General features: G+C 43.5%; 1 protein-coding gene and 1 pseudogene across 4 annotated transcripts in view; one reads left to right on the top strand and one right to left on the bottom strand.

Moving 5' to 3' along the window:
* Positions 1-12,464, bottom strand: part of CHST11 (carbohydrate sulfotransferase 11) — a 309,692-nt gene that overhangs the window by 199,127 nt on the left and 98,101 nt on the right. The gene's annotated exons all lie outside the window — the stretch shown is intronic.
* LOC144457029 (putative E3 ubiquitin-protein ligase TRIML1 pseudogene) lies at positions 9,063-10,466 on the top strand (annotated as a pseudogene).

The raw sequence follows: 12,464 nt of genomic DNA, 5'->3' as shown, positions 1-12,464 counted from the left end.
ATTAGTTTGGACTACATAGCACCCCGGAGTACAGGGGTAATGGTCCTGGCAAAGTCTGGCAGATGATAAATAGTTCAGGGTTTATTTTCCCTTGGTCAGACAACACAGTTCTTGACTAACAGTTCCGAGTATAATAACTTGATAGTTATGGCGATATCTTTCTAGCTTCCTTATTCCTAGGGCCTCATTCCTCCCATGACCTCCTGCTTCTCTCCACCTCAGCTGCACACAAGGATGGTCACAGCCCAGATCTCATTATTACCCACATTTCCTACTTCCTTAACCACAAACTCCACATTTTCCTTTCTGACTATAATTTCATTGTTCTACTGAAGGCCCACCCCTAGTAAACTTATCTTTTACCATACTTGAGACCTCCAACCCTGCTACCCCTATGGACTTCCTCAGGACAGCATCACTATGGTGCATAGTAGGTGCTTTTAAAATGTTTCTTGACCGATGGTTCTGAGTGACGCATTTTGGGAAAGCCACTGATGAGTTAGAGGGTGTCCAGAGGAGTGCAGGATGATTGTCCTCGTAGCAAACCTGACTACTTGATTAAACTTGAGTACTCTGACAAATGAAGATGTTTAGCTTGGAAAAGAAAAGACAAAGGGCCATCATTTTTTTGAAGATCTGAATGGCTGATATACGAAAGGCTTCTTCTGCCTGTCTCCATAGGGCAAAAGCGGCCTAGAGGAAAAGCCAGGTTTGACACAATCTCCCCAAGAAGAAAGGCTGCTGAAGGGTGGATTTGATGGGCACATTGTCAGACATGGATGATACATTAGTTAGTTTGAGGGGACTACTTTTTTTCTCTTTTTCTTAAATCTTTCTTAGTTCGCTGGGGAGGAAGGATATTTTTGGAAACAAATGTGACTTAAAAATAAAAGATATTCCCCAGAGAGATATGAGAAGACAACTTTCCCTGATCCTTAGCAGAGGTCCAAGTACAGGAGTGTGAAAACCCTGCATATACCACATATAATGTCCAGCTTTTTTTTAAACTGATGTTGATCAGCATTACTGATTTTTTTTCACTTCTTCACCTTTTTTCTTTCTTTTAAAAAATATTTCGTAATGCATGATGATTCTCTGGGAGGGGACAAGGAGAGGAAGACAGAACAACATAAAACAAAAGATATCAATAAAAGATACATATATATTAAATAGACATGCAAAAAAATTACAAAAAAGTCAAGAAGAATACAATCATTTTTTTAAGTAGAATGAGTGGTAGGCTCCTCCTTATGAGGGCCCTTCAAGCAAAGGTCAGGGCATTATAGTGAAAATCCTTGTTGTCCTTCCGGTTGAAGTTCTGTCTAATCCTGAAACTCTGTGAGAGCAGTAATATAACTCACTGCTCCATTGTGAAATAACTACTTAAGATCCAACCCCCAGAAAGCTCAGCTCATTTCTTTCCATAGCCCACATCTTCAAATTTTCTACTGACAACAAAGGCCCTTCCTAGGAAACACTAAAAGAAATCAGGTCAACCTGGCCCCCAAGCCAGATGATTCCATGAAAGATTAAGCCAGACCAGCATCTTGGCATCTTGTAGACGCAAAGTTTTTATCTGACTAGCTGGACGGTTTATACATCAATCAGTTGTGTTGGCAGACAAAGCCAGAAGCAAAAAGGGGCATGAGGAGTAAGAGTAGAGGCAAGGAGCCCTGAAAATGGAATCAAGATAATGGTGATCTGAGATTAGAAAGTGTATTAGGAAGGGCTGGTTGGCTACAAGCTTGAACTAGCATGGAGATCAAGGCAAGTAGAGGAGAAGGGGGAAAGACTATTAAGTCCAAGAAGAAACAAATTCTTTCTTTCTCTTTTTTTTCTCTTTCTTTCTTTCTCTCTCTTTTGTAGCCCAAGTTTCACAAAAGATCACAGGACCTTCGATTTATGGGGCAGCTAGGTGGCACAGCAGATAGAGTGCTGGAATCAGGAAGACCTGAGTTCGGGTCCATCCTCAGACACTTATTAGTTGTGGGACTCTGGGCAAATCATTTGACCTCTGTTTACCTCCGTTTCCTCCTCTGTAAAATGGGGGTTAATAACACTATTTACCTCCTAGGGTTGTTGTGGGGATCAAACGAAATGATCATCGTAAAGTGCTTGGCACACAGTAAGTGCTATAGCAATGCTAGTGGCAGTAGTAGTAGTAGTAGTAGTAGTAGTAGTAGTAGTAGTAGTAGTAATAATTTTGTCCAGAGAAACTGGGACCCATAAAGATGAAGTAATTTGCCTGAGATAATATAGTCCTGAAAGGTAAAGCCAGGACTTATCTTTTCATGATTCATTTCAGCAAGCATTTGACAGCTACTCTGGGTGAGGTATTGAGGATTACAAAACCAAAGGAAAGGACTCCCTGCTCTCAAGGGTCTTAACATTCTGAGGAAGGAGGGGATGACCAGTACACAGCTAAGTAAGTACAATTCAGGGGATGGAGGTAAGGACTGCACCTGTAATTTTACTCATTTGGGAGCTCCCAATGAGGAAACTCAGCCAAAGTAGGTCAGCACCTACTCAGCAATTTATATTCTTACAGTGTTACCTGGGGCAATGAGAGATTGAGCAATGTGCCCAGGGTTACACAGCCTGTATGAGTCAGAGGCAGCTCATGATCCCAAGTCTTGAACTCAATTAAAAATTTCCCCTCAACCCAGACCATGGTGGCTTTTGTACACGAGCTTATACAGATCATTCTCCTTTCTCAAGGAGTCCAACATCCCTGAGGGACTTCAATACCCATACTGATGCTCTCTCAAACTTTCTAGCTTCCCAGTTCCTGGGTCTCATTAAAGCCCATGACCTCTTGCTTCCTTCCACCTCAGTCATACACACAAAGATGGTCACATCATTACCCACGTTTCCTACTTCCTTAATCACAAACTCTGGCACTTTCCTTTTTGACTATAATTTCCTACATTGTTGTTCTACCTAAGGCTCACCCCTCATAAACTTATCTTTCACCCTACTTGACCAACCCCACTACCCCTATGGACTTCCTCAGAACATCATCCTCCTTGTTCAGATTTGACTTCCCATGCTTTCCAATTTTGACCCGGGGTGATAAAAGTAAGGAAAGGGTTAAGGTGGTTTAATTCTGGATTGCTACTTGAATTGAGGATGTCAGAGTCAGTATTCAAATCCAGGTCCTCTGACTCTAAATCCAGTACTCGATTCCCTTATACCACAGTGTCTCAAATTACCTCCCCTGCTCTTCCCAAAGTGGTACAACGGAAAGAGCCCTGGCTTTGGATTCAAAGGACTTGGGTTCTGCTGCTTGCTACTTGAGTGATCTTGGGCAAATCACTGAATCCCCTTCTGCCTCAGTTTCCTCAACTGTAAAAGGAACGGAAATTGAACTACATGGCCTCTAAAGACTTTCCAACTCTAAATTCATAATCTTATGACCTTGGTTTCAGTTCTGGCTTGGCTACTTACTGACTTAACCTCTCCGGGTCTCAGTTTCCTCCCCTGTAAAATCATGGGGCTGGAATAGATGATCTTTAAAGGTTCCTTCCAGCTCTAACTCTGGGATCTGATAAACATAGCCTGGCATACAGTGGGTGCTTAATAAATGCCTGTTGACTAACATGAATGAAGGAATGAAAAAATGAATATTCTCCATGTCATACACACACACACACACACACACACACACACACACAACACACACACACAACACACACACACACACCCCTGTGAGGGATGGCTTCACTTTTGTGTATCTCTAGTGCTTCACCCAATGCCTGTCACATAGTAAGTGCTTATTTCATTCATGTTGAGTGATTAATGACCCCCACCACTTTCCACATCTGCATTTCCCCTTCAAGACCATAACTGATCATCATTTTCATCTGAGATCACCAGTTTGAGGGGGAGAGCCAGAGGGGTGGGCGCACCACCTGATCTCCCTTAAACTCCAAGCTCTGTTAGGGGCCTCCGCCACAGAGAGGTTGGGCAAGGAGGGAGATAAGATTCTCATCAGTGACATTCTTAGTAGGAGGTCCCAGTTAAAGATCTAGTTAAAAAGGACACCCAAATGATTGGCAAAAAGAGAACTTTTGTTTCATATCTGCAGGCGACAGACCTGTGCCCTTCAACTGGAAGAGACTACAGTCACCAGGATGGGTAACCTGGCTTGTGCTCCAGCCTTGTTCTAAGCCACAGGACGAGAAGGCCGCCTAGCAGGACGGGAGCACTGTATCTGGCATAAGAGGACCCGAGTTCAAATTCTGACTATTTCCTGCATGTGACTTCAGGAAGGTCACTTAATCTCTCCAGGCCTCAGTTTCCTCATCTGTAAACTAAGAGGGGTTGAATTCAATCCCAGTTTCTCAGCATGGGAAGGAGGGAGGGGGAACTTCTCTGTGGCCATACCTGAAAAGGAATCCTTGAAACACGTGCAATGAGTGAGCCGTTCAGTATCCTCCTGAATCAATCCATAAGCATTTATTGAGTCCCTGCTCTGTTCCCAGCACTGTGCTAGGTATTGGGGTTACAAAGACTAACACAAATCAGTCCCAAGATCCCCAAGGAAGGAGAAAGTACAACCACCCGAGGCAGCCCATTTGACTCCTGGACAGCTCTCGTCATTAGGAAGAATCTCCCAATGTCCAGCCTAAAAGTGAATCTTTGCAGCTTCTCCCCATGGCTCCATTCCACTCTCTGGGGTCAGTGACAGAGCAGCGACGGAGTCCAAGACATCGAGGTCAAGTCAGGGAGACACAGAACATCAGAACTGAAAGGGATGAAATGCAGTTGAACCCTTTCATTTAACAGATTAAGAAAGTCATATAAAGATAAAGAGATTTTTTTAAAAGCTCCAAGTCTGAGTTCCAATCCTGGTCCTGCTACTGACTACCTCTGTGACTTTGAGCAAATCACATCACCTCTCTGCACCTCAGATTCCTCATCTGTCAAATGAGGGGGTTGGGCTCAGTTTCAAAGGTCCCTTCCTGCTGTAAATCTATGATCCTCTGACCTCATGCGCTATGGGAAACACTGGAGAAACAGACAATGTGGCCGACCACCTCAAGAGACTTCTAACTGAAATGAGTGAGAGAAAAATAAACATTTTTGGGAAATAACCTAGAAAGTATAAATAGTAAAGTATAAACTCCAGATCGAGTCATAGAATAAGATGGTATATGAGAGGCAATGAGGTATGGTGGACAGAGCCTTGGATTTGGAGTCAAGAGACTTGAGTGTGTAAAAAGAAGAGGTTACACTGGGTGACCTAGGAGGTACCTTCTAACTCGGTCCATAATTCTCCCTATGTGACCTTGAACAAGTCTCTTTTTAAGACTTCACTTTCCTCATTTTTACAATGACCTCCGAAGTCCCTTCCATTTCCAAATGTTTAATTCTCTAAGTCTAAGGTCACAGAGCTAGTAAGTGATAAAACGGGGACTTAGAAATCATTTAGACAAAAGCATTGATTTGATAGATGAGAAAACTGAGGGTGGCAGCATGGTTCCTCAAACACACTACTACAATCTCTCACCTCCATGCCTTTGCAATAGCTGTCCCCTATGCCTAGAATGTACTCCCTCTTTACCTCCATCTGTCAAAATTCCTACTTTCCTTCAAGCTAAAGTAGTGCTTTCTCAATGAGGCCTTCCCAGATCCCCAAAGCTGCTAGTACCTTCTCTTCAGCCTAATATCACCTTGTGAATACTTAAATATGCACAATTGTCTCCTCTGACAAGACTGCAAGTTCCTCGAGGGCAGGGATTGCTTTCATTTTTTTTCTTGGTATTCCCAGTGTCTAGCACACAGTAGGTACTTAATAAATGCTTTTTCATTCATTCAGGAATTATTCCACTTTTGTCTTTATATCTCAAAGACCTTGCATAGTGGATGGCACACAGTAGGTGCTTAATAACTGCACATTGATGGGCTAACAAAGGAAATTATATTATTGTAGAAAGTGAGTTGAAAACCATAATTCTCTATATAGTACTACTAGTAACAGCTCATGATATATAGTGGGTTTACCATTTTTAAAGGGTTTTATACACATTGTCATTTGGATACAAGAGATTATTATTTGAAAAGCATCAAAGTACTGGTTAACTTGTAGCTCCATATACAAATAAAGCCAGTCTTTTGCTTTAAGTGTGCACTGTCTCTGAGAGACGCATGGTTTGCTCTGGATCCAATGGAAAGTTGCCCCCATTTCCCGGGAATGAGCAGCAGCTGTGAGTCCTAGCCTGGAGCTGATCCAGGAGTCTACAATCTAGTCAACAACTCTCTACAATCTATGGTCTAGTCAACAACCCTCCCTTGCCTAAGGGGTTGGAGAAGATGACATTGGGGATTTCCTAGACTCAAAGGGGTATTTCCAACAAAGACACTCTAATGGTTTCTTGGAAGTGGCTAAAAACTTGGGCGAAGTGGCCAAAGGCTCTGATGTGAGTGCCTGGCTTGAGAAGCCTTGCAATTGAAATAAGTTTCAAACAGAAAACATGCATCTAGAGTTCAAAATAATAATGAAAAACAATCTGGCTTCTGGGCAGAATGGAACCACTTTTAGAGGGTGCAGGGTGGGCAAGGCATTCCTGAAAATATATGTGCCATAAGACAACTGGACAGCCAATGTGCAATTCAATTCAATAAACATGAATTAAGCACCTACTATGTGTTGGAAACTATGGTAAGTCATAGGGTTAATAGAGACAAAAATGAAACCACCCCTGCCCTCAAGGATCTAGACGTCAAGAGGCCTGGACTTCTAGGGCCAACTTGACCCCTTGACTGCTCTGTGGACTTAGGTAAGTCACTTCCCTTCTCATGGCCTCAGTTTCCCCATCCAGAAACCGAGGCGATGGAAAGAGAGAGCACTTTGGAGTCAGAACACCTAGTTCTGCCACTTACTACCTGAGTGACCTCAGGTAATTCACTTTACCTTCTCTGAGACTCAGTTTCCTCCTCTGAAAAGTGAGGGGGTTGGACTATATGACCTGTGAGGTCCCTTCCAGCTCTGAATCTATATTCCTATGAGTCATTTCTCTGGGCCTCAGGTACCTTTGAAGTAAAATAAGAGAGTTAGACTCAGTAATATGGAAAGCGCCTCAGAGATCATCTAGCCTAACCCTCGCATTTTGTTTTTGTTTTTGTTTTTTGGGGTTTTTTTGGCTAGGCAATGGGGGTTAAGTACTTGCCCAGAGTCACACAGCTAGTAAGTGTTATGTGTCTGAGGTCAGATTTGAACTCAGCTCCTCCTGAATCCCAGGGCCGGTGCTCTATCCACTGAGTCACCTAGCTGCCCCCAACCCTTGAATTTTACAGAGGAGGAAACTGAGACTGAGGATGATCCACTGGAGTTAGAAGAAATCTTTTTTCTTTTAACCAACAAGGAAGCTGGGGACCAGAGATGATGCAGGAATTGGAACCTCAGCTCTTGACCCCTAAAACCCTCACTTGACAAATGAGGAAATGGAGGTCATAGAGGTGGTAAACAGGTCCCTCTGAGGTCCCCACCTTTATGTTCTGCATCCCTTAGACCTGATGACCTCCAAAACTGCTTCCAGCGCTGACATCTCATGATCACCACCCTCTCCAGAGCAGGAGCATGGCAACTAAGGGCTTAAGATGAGTCATCGTTCTCTTTCTAAATCCCTGCCAAAACATCACAACTGACAGAGGAGATGGCAGAGAGCGGGATCAGGATGGGGCTGGGGAGAGTTGAGGAGGGAGAGCCCAAGGGAAGGTGGGGCCCTGGTGGCATGTGAGCATCTTCACAGCCCACACAGGTAATAGCGGCTCTGGCAGCACAGAGAGGCAGCCAGCCAGAGGTCCTATTTAGATCCTCCCACATCAGCCCCATTGGATTCGTGCTCCACAGATGTTCACTTTAGATCCCACTTAGCCTACCGGGAAATGAAAGCACGGGTGGTTTGTGGCAGGCTGTCAGCTATGTTGAAGCAAGCTTAACTGTTTCAAGCTGGCCTCCACCACCTCATCTTCAGTGTGGTGGAGGGGATTTGGTGATGGGGAACAACCAAGGCTCAAAGACACCCCTAACCCTAAGCTTGGGAAGGGAGCCCTTCTAATAGATCTCTAGATCCTAACTTCTACCGCATCTCGGGCATCTTCTTTTCACTCACAATTATCACCCCATTGAGACCCTCTTCATTTCTCACCTGGACTGCAGGGATAGTCCGGCCATCCCCCAGGCCTGGAATCCACCCCCTCCTCCCCTCTGTCTCTTCCTCCAACATGCAGCTCAGACACAACCTTTTGCACGAAGCCTTTTCCAATCCACCCCACAACATGCACACCAACTGCTGGTGTCCTTACTACCTTTACTGAACTAAATTGTAGAGATCTGAATTTATTCCCTTTGTGTATCTGTATATATGTACATGTGCATGCAAATATATATAGATATATGCATACATAATACATATAAAGATTAAAGTACCTATTGATGCATGTAAATATTTAACAGTTAGTAACACATATAAATGTATGCATACATACAGTACATATACTGTACATATATTTTTACATGAACTTATACAAAAGTGAGAACTCAGCCCTATAGCAGAGCTAGGAAGCACTATGGAACACAGGAGTTCTCACCTTTCCTGGGCAGAGTAAGGTAAAGATTAACCAAAGGAAGATGGATAAAACTCATTCCTAACAATTTTTGATGATAGAGCTCAAGAGCTTAAAGAGCTAGCATTATCTATTACCTATTGTCTCTTCTGAGAGCAGCATTGGAGAAGGACAGAATCAGAGACAAACTATTCTTGAAACTGAGGGACAAGAGACTCTGGCCTGAAGGGCCCAGGTGTGAACACCATTGAGAATTATGGCTCATCACTACAAGAGACAAAGTCAAGAACACAGGGGAAACACCAAAAAAGACCCCACAGGGGTTCTCACCTTTTGTGGGCGGAGTAAAGGGAGGGTGTAACCAAAGGAAGACATATAAAAAGACCCAAACAAGTCAGTAGTCAAACTGTCCTGGCAGAGCTCAAGGGAGAGTGAGCATCATCTCTCCTGAGAGGAGCATTGGAGAAGGACAGAATCAGTGGTCTAGGAACATGGACGCCAGAGGCTTAATTGAAGACCTCAAGGCAGATCTCACTTGCCCCATCTGCTTGGGCTACCTCACTGACCCAGTGACTGTCAAATGCGGCCACAGCTTTTGCATAGAGTGTCTTCTCCGGTGCAGGGAGGGAGCGGATGCCACCTTTACCTGCCCAGAGTGCAGGGGAGTCATTAAAAACAGCCAGCTGGTAATCAACAACAGCCTGCAGAATCTGTCCATCACTGGCAGAATTCTCAGATCTCATTTACTGCAGAGCGTGGAGGACCTGCCCACCTGTGAGCAACATGGGGAAAAGGAGAAGCTCTTCTGTGAGGAAGACCAGAGACCTCTTTGTGAGTCTTGTTCATTAGCCACGGAGCACAAGGATCACCAAGTCCTTCCCCTGAACAGGGCTGCTGAGAAATGCAAGGACGAGCTCCGGGAGACTCAGAGTATCTTACAGGAAAAAGAAAAGGCGTTTACGATCGCACTGAACAAAGTGAGAAGGAACAAGGAATACTGTAAGGAAGATGGAGATGCTCTTAAACAATCAGTTCGATCCGAATACAAGAAAATGTACCAGTTCTTACAAAATGAAGAAAATCGACACCTACAATTATTAGACCAGGAGTACAGAGATAACCTGGCAAAACTTGAGGAGAATAAGGTCAAACTATTGCAACAAATCCAAAATCTGCAAAGAATGACATTAGAAGTGGAGGAGGATTTGGACAAGGCGCCATCAGAAATGCTCCAGGAAAGGAAAAGCTTGCTGGAAAGGAAGGAAGGGCTGCTACTTCAAACGCTGGAGGTTGCTTCCTCTTGCTGGAGCACCTGCCCCATCACTGGCTTGAGAGAAGTGCTCAGAAGTTTCCAGAGGAATATAACTCTGGATCCTGAATCAGCCCATCCTTGTCTCATCCTGTCTAAAGATCTGAAGCGTATCGAGTATCGAAGTGTCCCAGAGGACCTGCCTGACAACAAAGAAAGCCTTGATGATACTTCCAGGGTGCTGGGGGCCCAGGTTTTTACCTCAGGAAGACATTATTGGGAAGTGGAGTTGGGAGATAATACAGACTGGGAAGTGGGTGTCTGTGAAGACTCAGTTAGCAGAGAGAGGAACCCCTCCACAGTATCTGGGGATATAACTGCCCTAGTAGGCTTCAAATCTGGAAATGATTTCTTCATCTGGAAACCAAATGCAGGCTATCATGTGAACCAGCCTATAGACAAATTGGGCATTTTTCTTGATTATGAAAAAGGCCACGTAGCATTTTACAATGTCACAGAAGAGTCCCTTCTCTATAGTCCCCCAGACAAAAACTTTCAAGGACCTCTTCGCCCTTTCTTCTCTCTTTTCATTCATAATGAAGAAGGAACTACTGCCTCACTCATTATCTGCCCCATGAGTTATTAGTAGGTGATGCTAATTACTATGGGAGCCTCTCAACAAGTGACTGGATTGGACTCTGAAAATTACATTCTATTCATTTGAATTCATGTTGAAATGATCAATAAGGTTATGTATTGTCATCAAAACCTATGAGAATAAAGTCCATCTTATTTGTAAGAAAAATAACATTTTACATGTACTCATCTCCCCCACTCGAATGTAAATGCATTAGGAGAATGGATTGTTTCACTCTTTGTATTTGTAGACTCAACAAACACTTGTTGATTGACAGTTGCATTTTTGTCTTTTCCATGTCTGTCCCATTCTCCATTTGGCTACCAAATTGATATTCCCAAAAACATACGTATGTTTTGACCATGCTGCTCCCCTGCTCATGAACTTTCAGTGGCTCCCCATTTATTGCTTCTAGGATCACAAGCAACGAGATGGCCCAGTGGCTATGGTACAAGACTTGAAAAGCTCAAATTCTACCTGAGATACTAAAAGAGGGAGGGACTATTTTCACAGGTTCATCATTGATTTAGAGCTGGATTAAAAGTTATTGGATCCAGTTCTTTTGCTTTACAGAAGAGAAAATCAAGGCTGATAGAGGAGGTCTGCAGTAGATGCTGAATCCAATTAGTAACCTTTTCCAACTTCACCAAATGTAACCAATATTGCAGAAATAGCCAATAGAATGTAAGTTCCTTAGAAGCAGGGGCTGTTTTTCATTGTCTTTGTATTATGAGCATTTAGCACAGTGCCTGGTATGTAGCTTCTTCATTCTTGAATGACTGGCTGATGACCCAGATGCCTGAACTCTGACGAGATGTCAAAATGCTTTTGATGGGGTGCTCAGACCCTATCCCTAGCACCATATCTCTCCCCAGCCCAAAGATCCTATCTCTGGTAATAAGTCATGAGTGGGCCCCAGTAAGGCAAACTATCTCTCCCTGTTACAAGAACAAGCTGACCACTGTAGAATTTCCCTTGTATGAACAAGACTATCTTGTACCAGCAGAACTATCACGTACTGATTCCCACAGTTACCAAATAAAATCCAGAGGTCAAGCTATAGACGTCAACTCCCGAGGCTATCTTGTTATAGACTTAGCCAATAAAAACATACCCCTTAGAACCTGCCCCTCCCCCACAGGGTTTCCAATAGTGAATGACACCTGTGCCCAAGGTACAGAAACTATGTTCCTTTAAGAGCTGACCACTCTTTGATCCCACTCCGAACCATCTAATTAACACACTTGGCACACCATTCACTGTACTTTTTCTATATAAGCTTTAGATTCACCCCCATTAGGTCACATGTTCCCTAACCCTCATTTTATTAGTGTTATAATAAACTTTTGCCATTTGACTGGAAGGAGGCTTGAGTCTTCGAATTCTTTCCAGATGACTCTGCCATATACATTGTTGGTTTTGGGGTCCCTGTATCCCTAAACCACATCACTTTGACCTCTAATTACATAAAGGTGGCATGGTACTATTGATAGCACACTGGCCTTGGAGCTCACAGAATTTGTCATCACCTCAAAAATGTGTACTGACCAGAAACACAGAATCTCTGAAATGGAAGGGGCCTCAGATACAATCTAAGAGGAGCACGGGGTCATGGAAAGAGCAAAGAAACCCTCCGGCAGGGAGGCAGGGAACCCTGATTCAAATCCAAACATCTTCTTTCCAGCTGTCTGACCTTGGACAAGTGACCTCAACACTCAGACCCTCAGTATCCTCATTTGAAAAATGAGGTAATTGGGTTAGGTGATCTCCAAGGTCTCTTTTGGCTCGAAATATGTAATTCAATCATTTAATATCATTGGGCCTCAGTTTCCTTCTCTGTAAAAGAGGAATTAGACTAGATAACCGCTAAGGTTCTTCCAATGAAAAATCTAGGATTCTGTGACCCATCCCTCAGTAAGAGCGCACTCTATAACATTCTAACAAGTGGCCATTGAGACTTTGCTGGAAGATTTCATCAACTCTGGAGGCAGCACTTTCCATTTTTCA

This window comes from Phascolarctos cinereus, unplaced genomic scaffold (assembly GCF_003287225.1).
Source record: "Phascolarctos cinereus isolate Bilbo 61053 unplaced genomic scaffold, phaCin_HiC Scaffold_1;HRSCAF=81, whole genome shotgun sequence".
Lineage (NCBI taxonomy): Eukaryota > Metazoa > Chordata > Mammalia > Diprotodontia > Phascolarctidae > Phascolarctos > Phascolarctos cinereus.
Note: the sequence above shows the minus strand (reverse complement) of the source record. Positions and strands in the feature narration are given on the sequence as shown.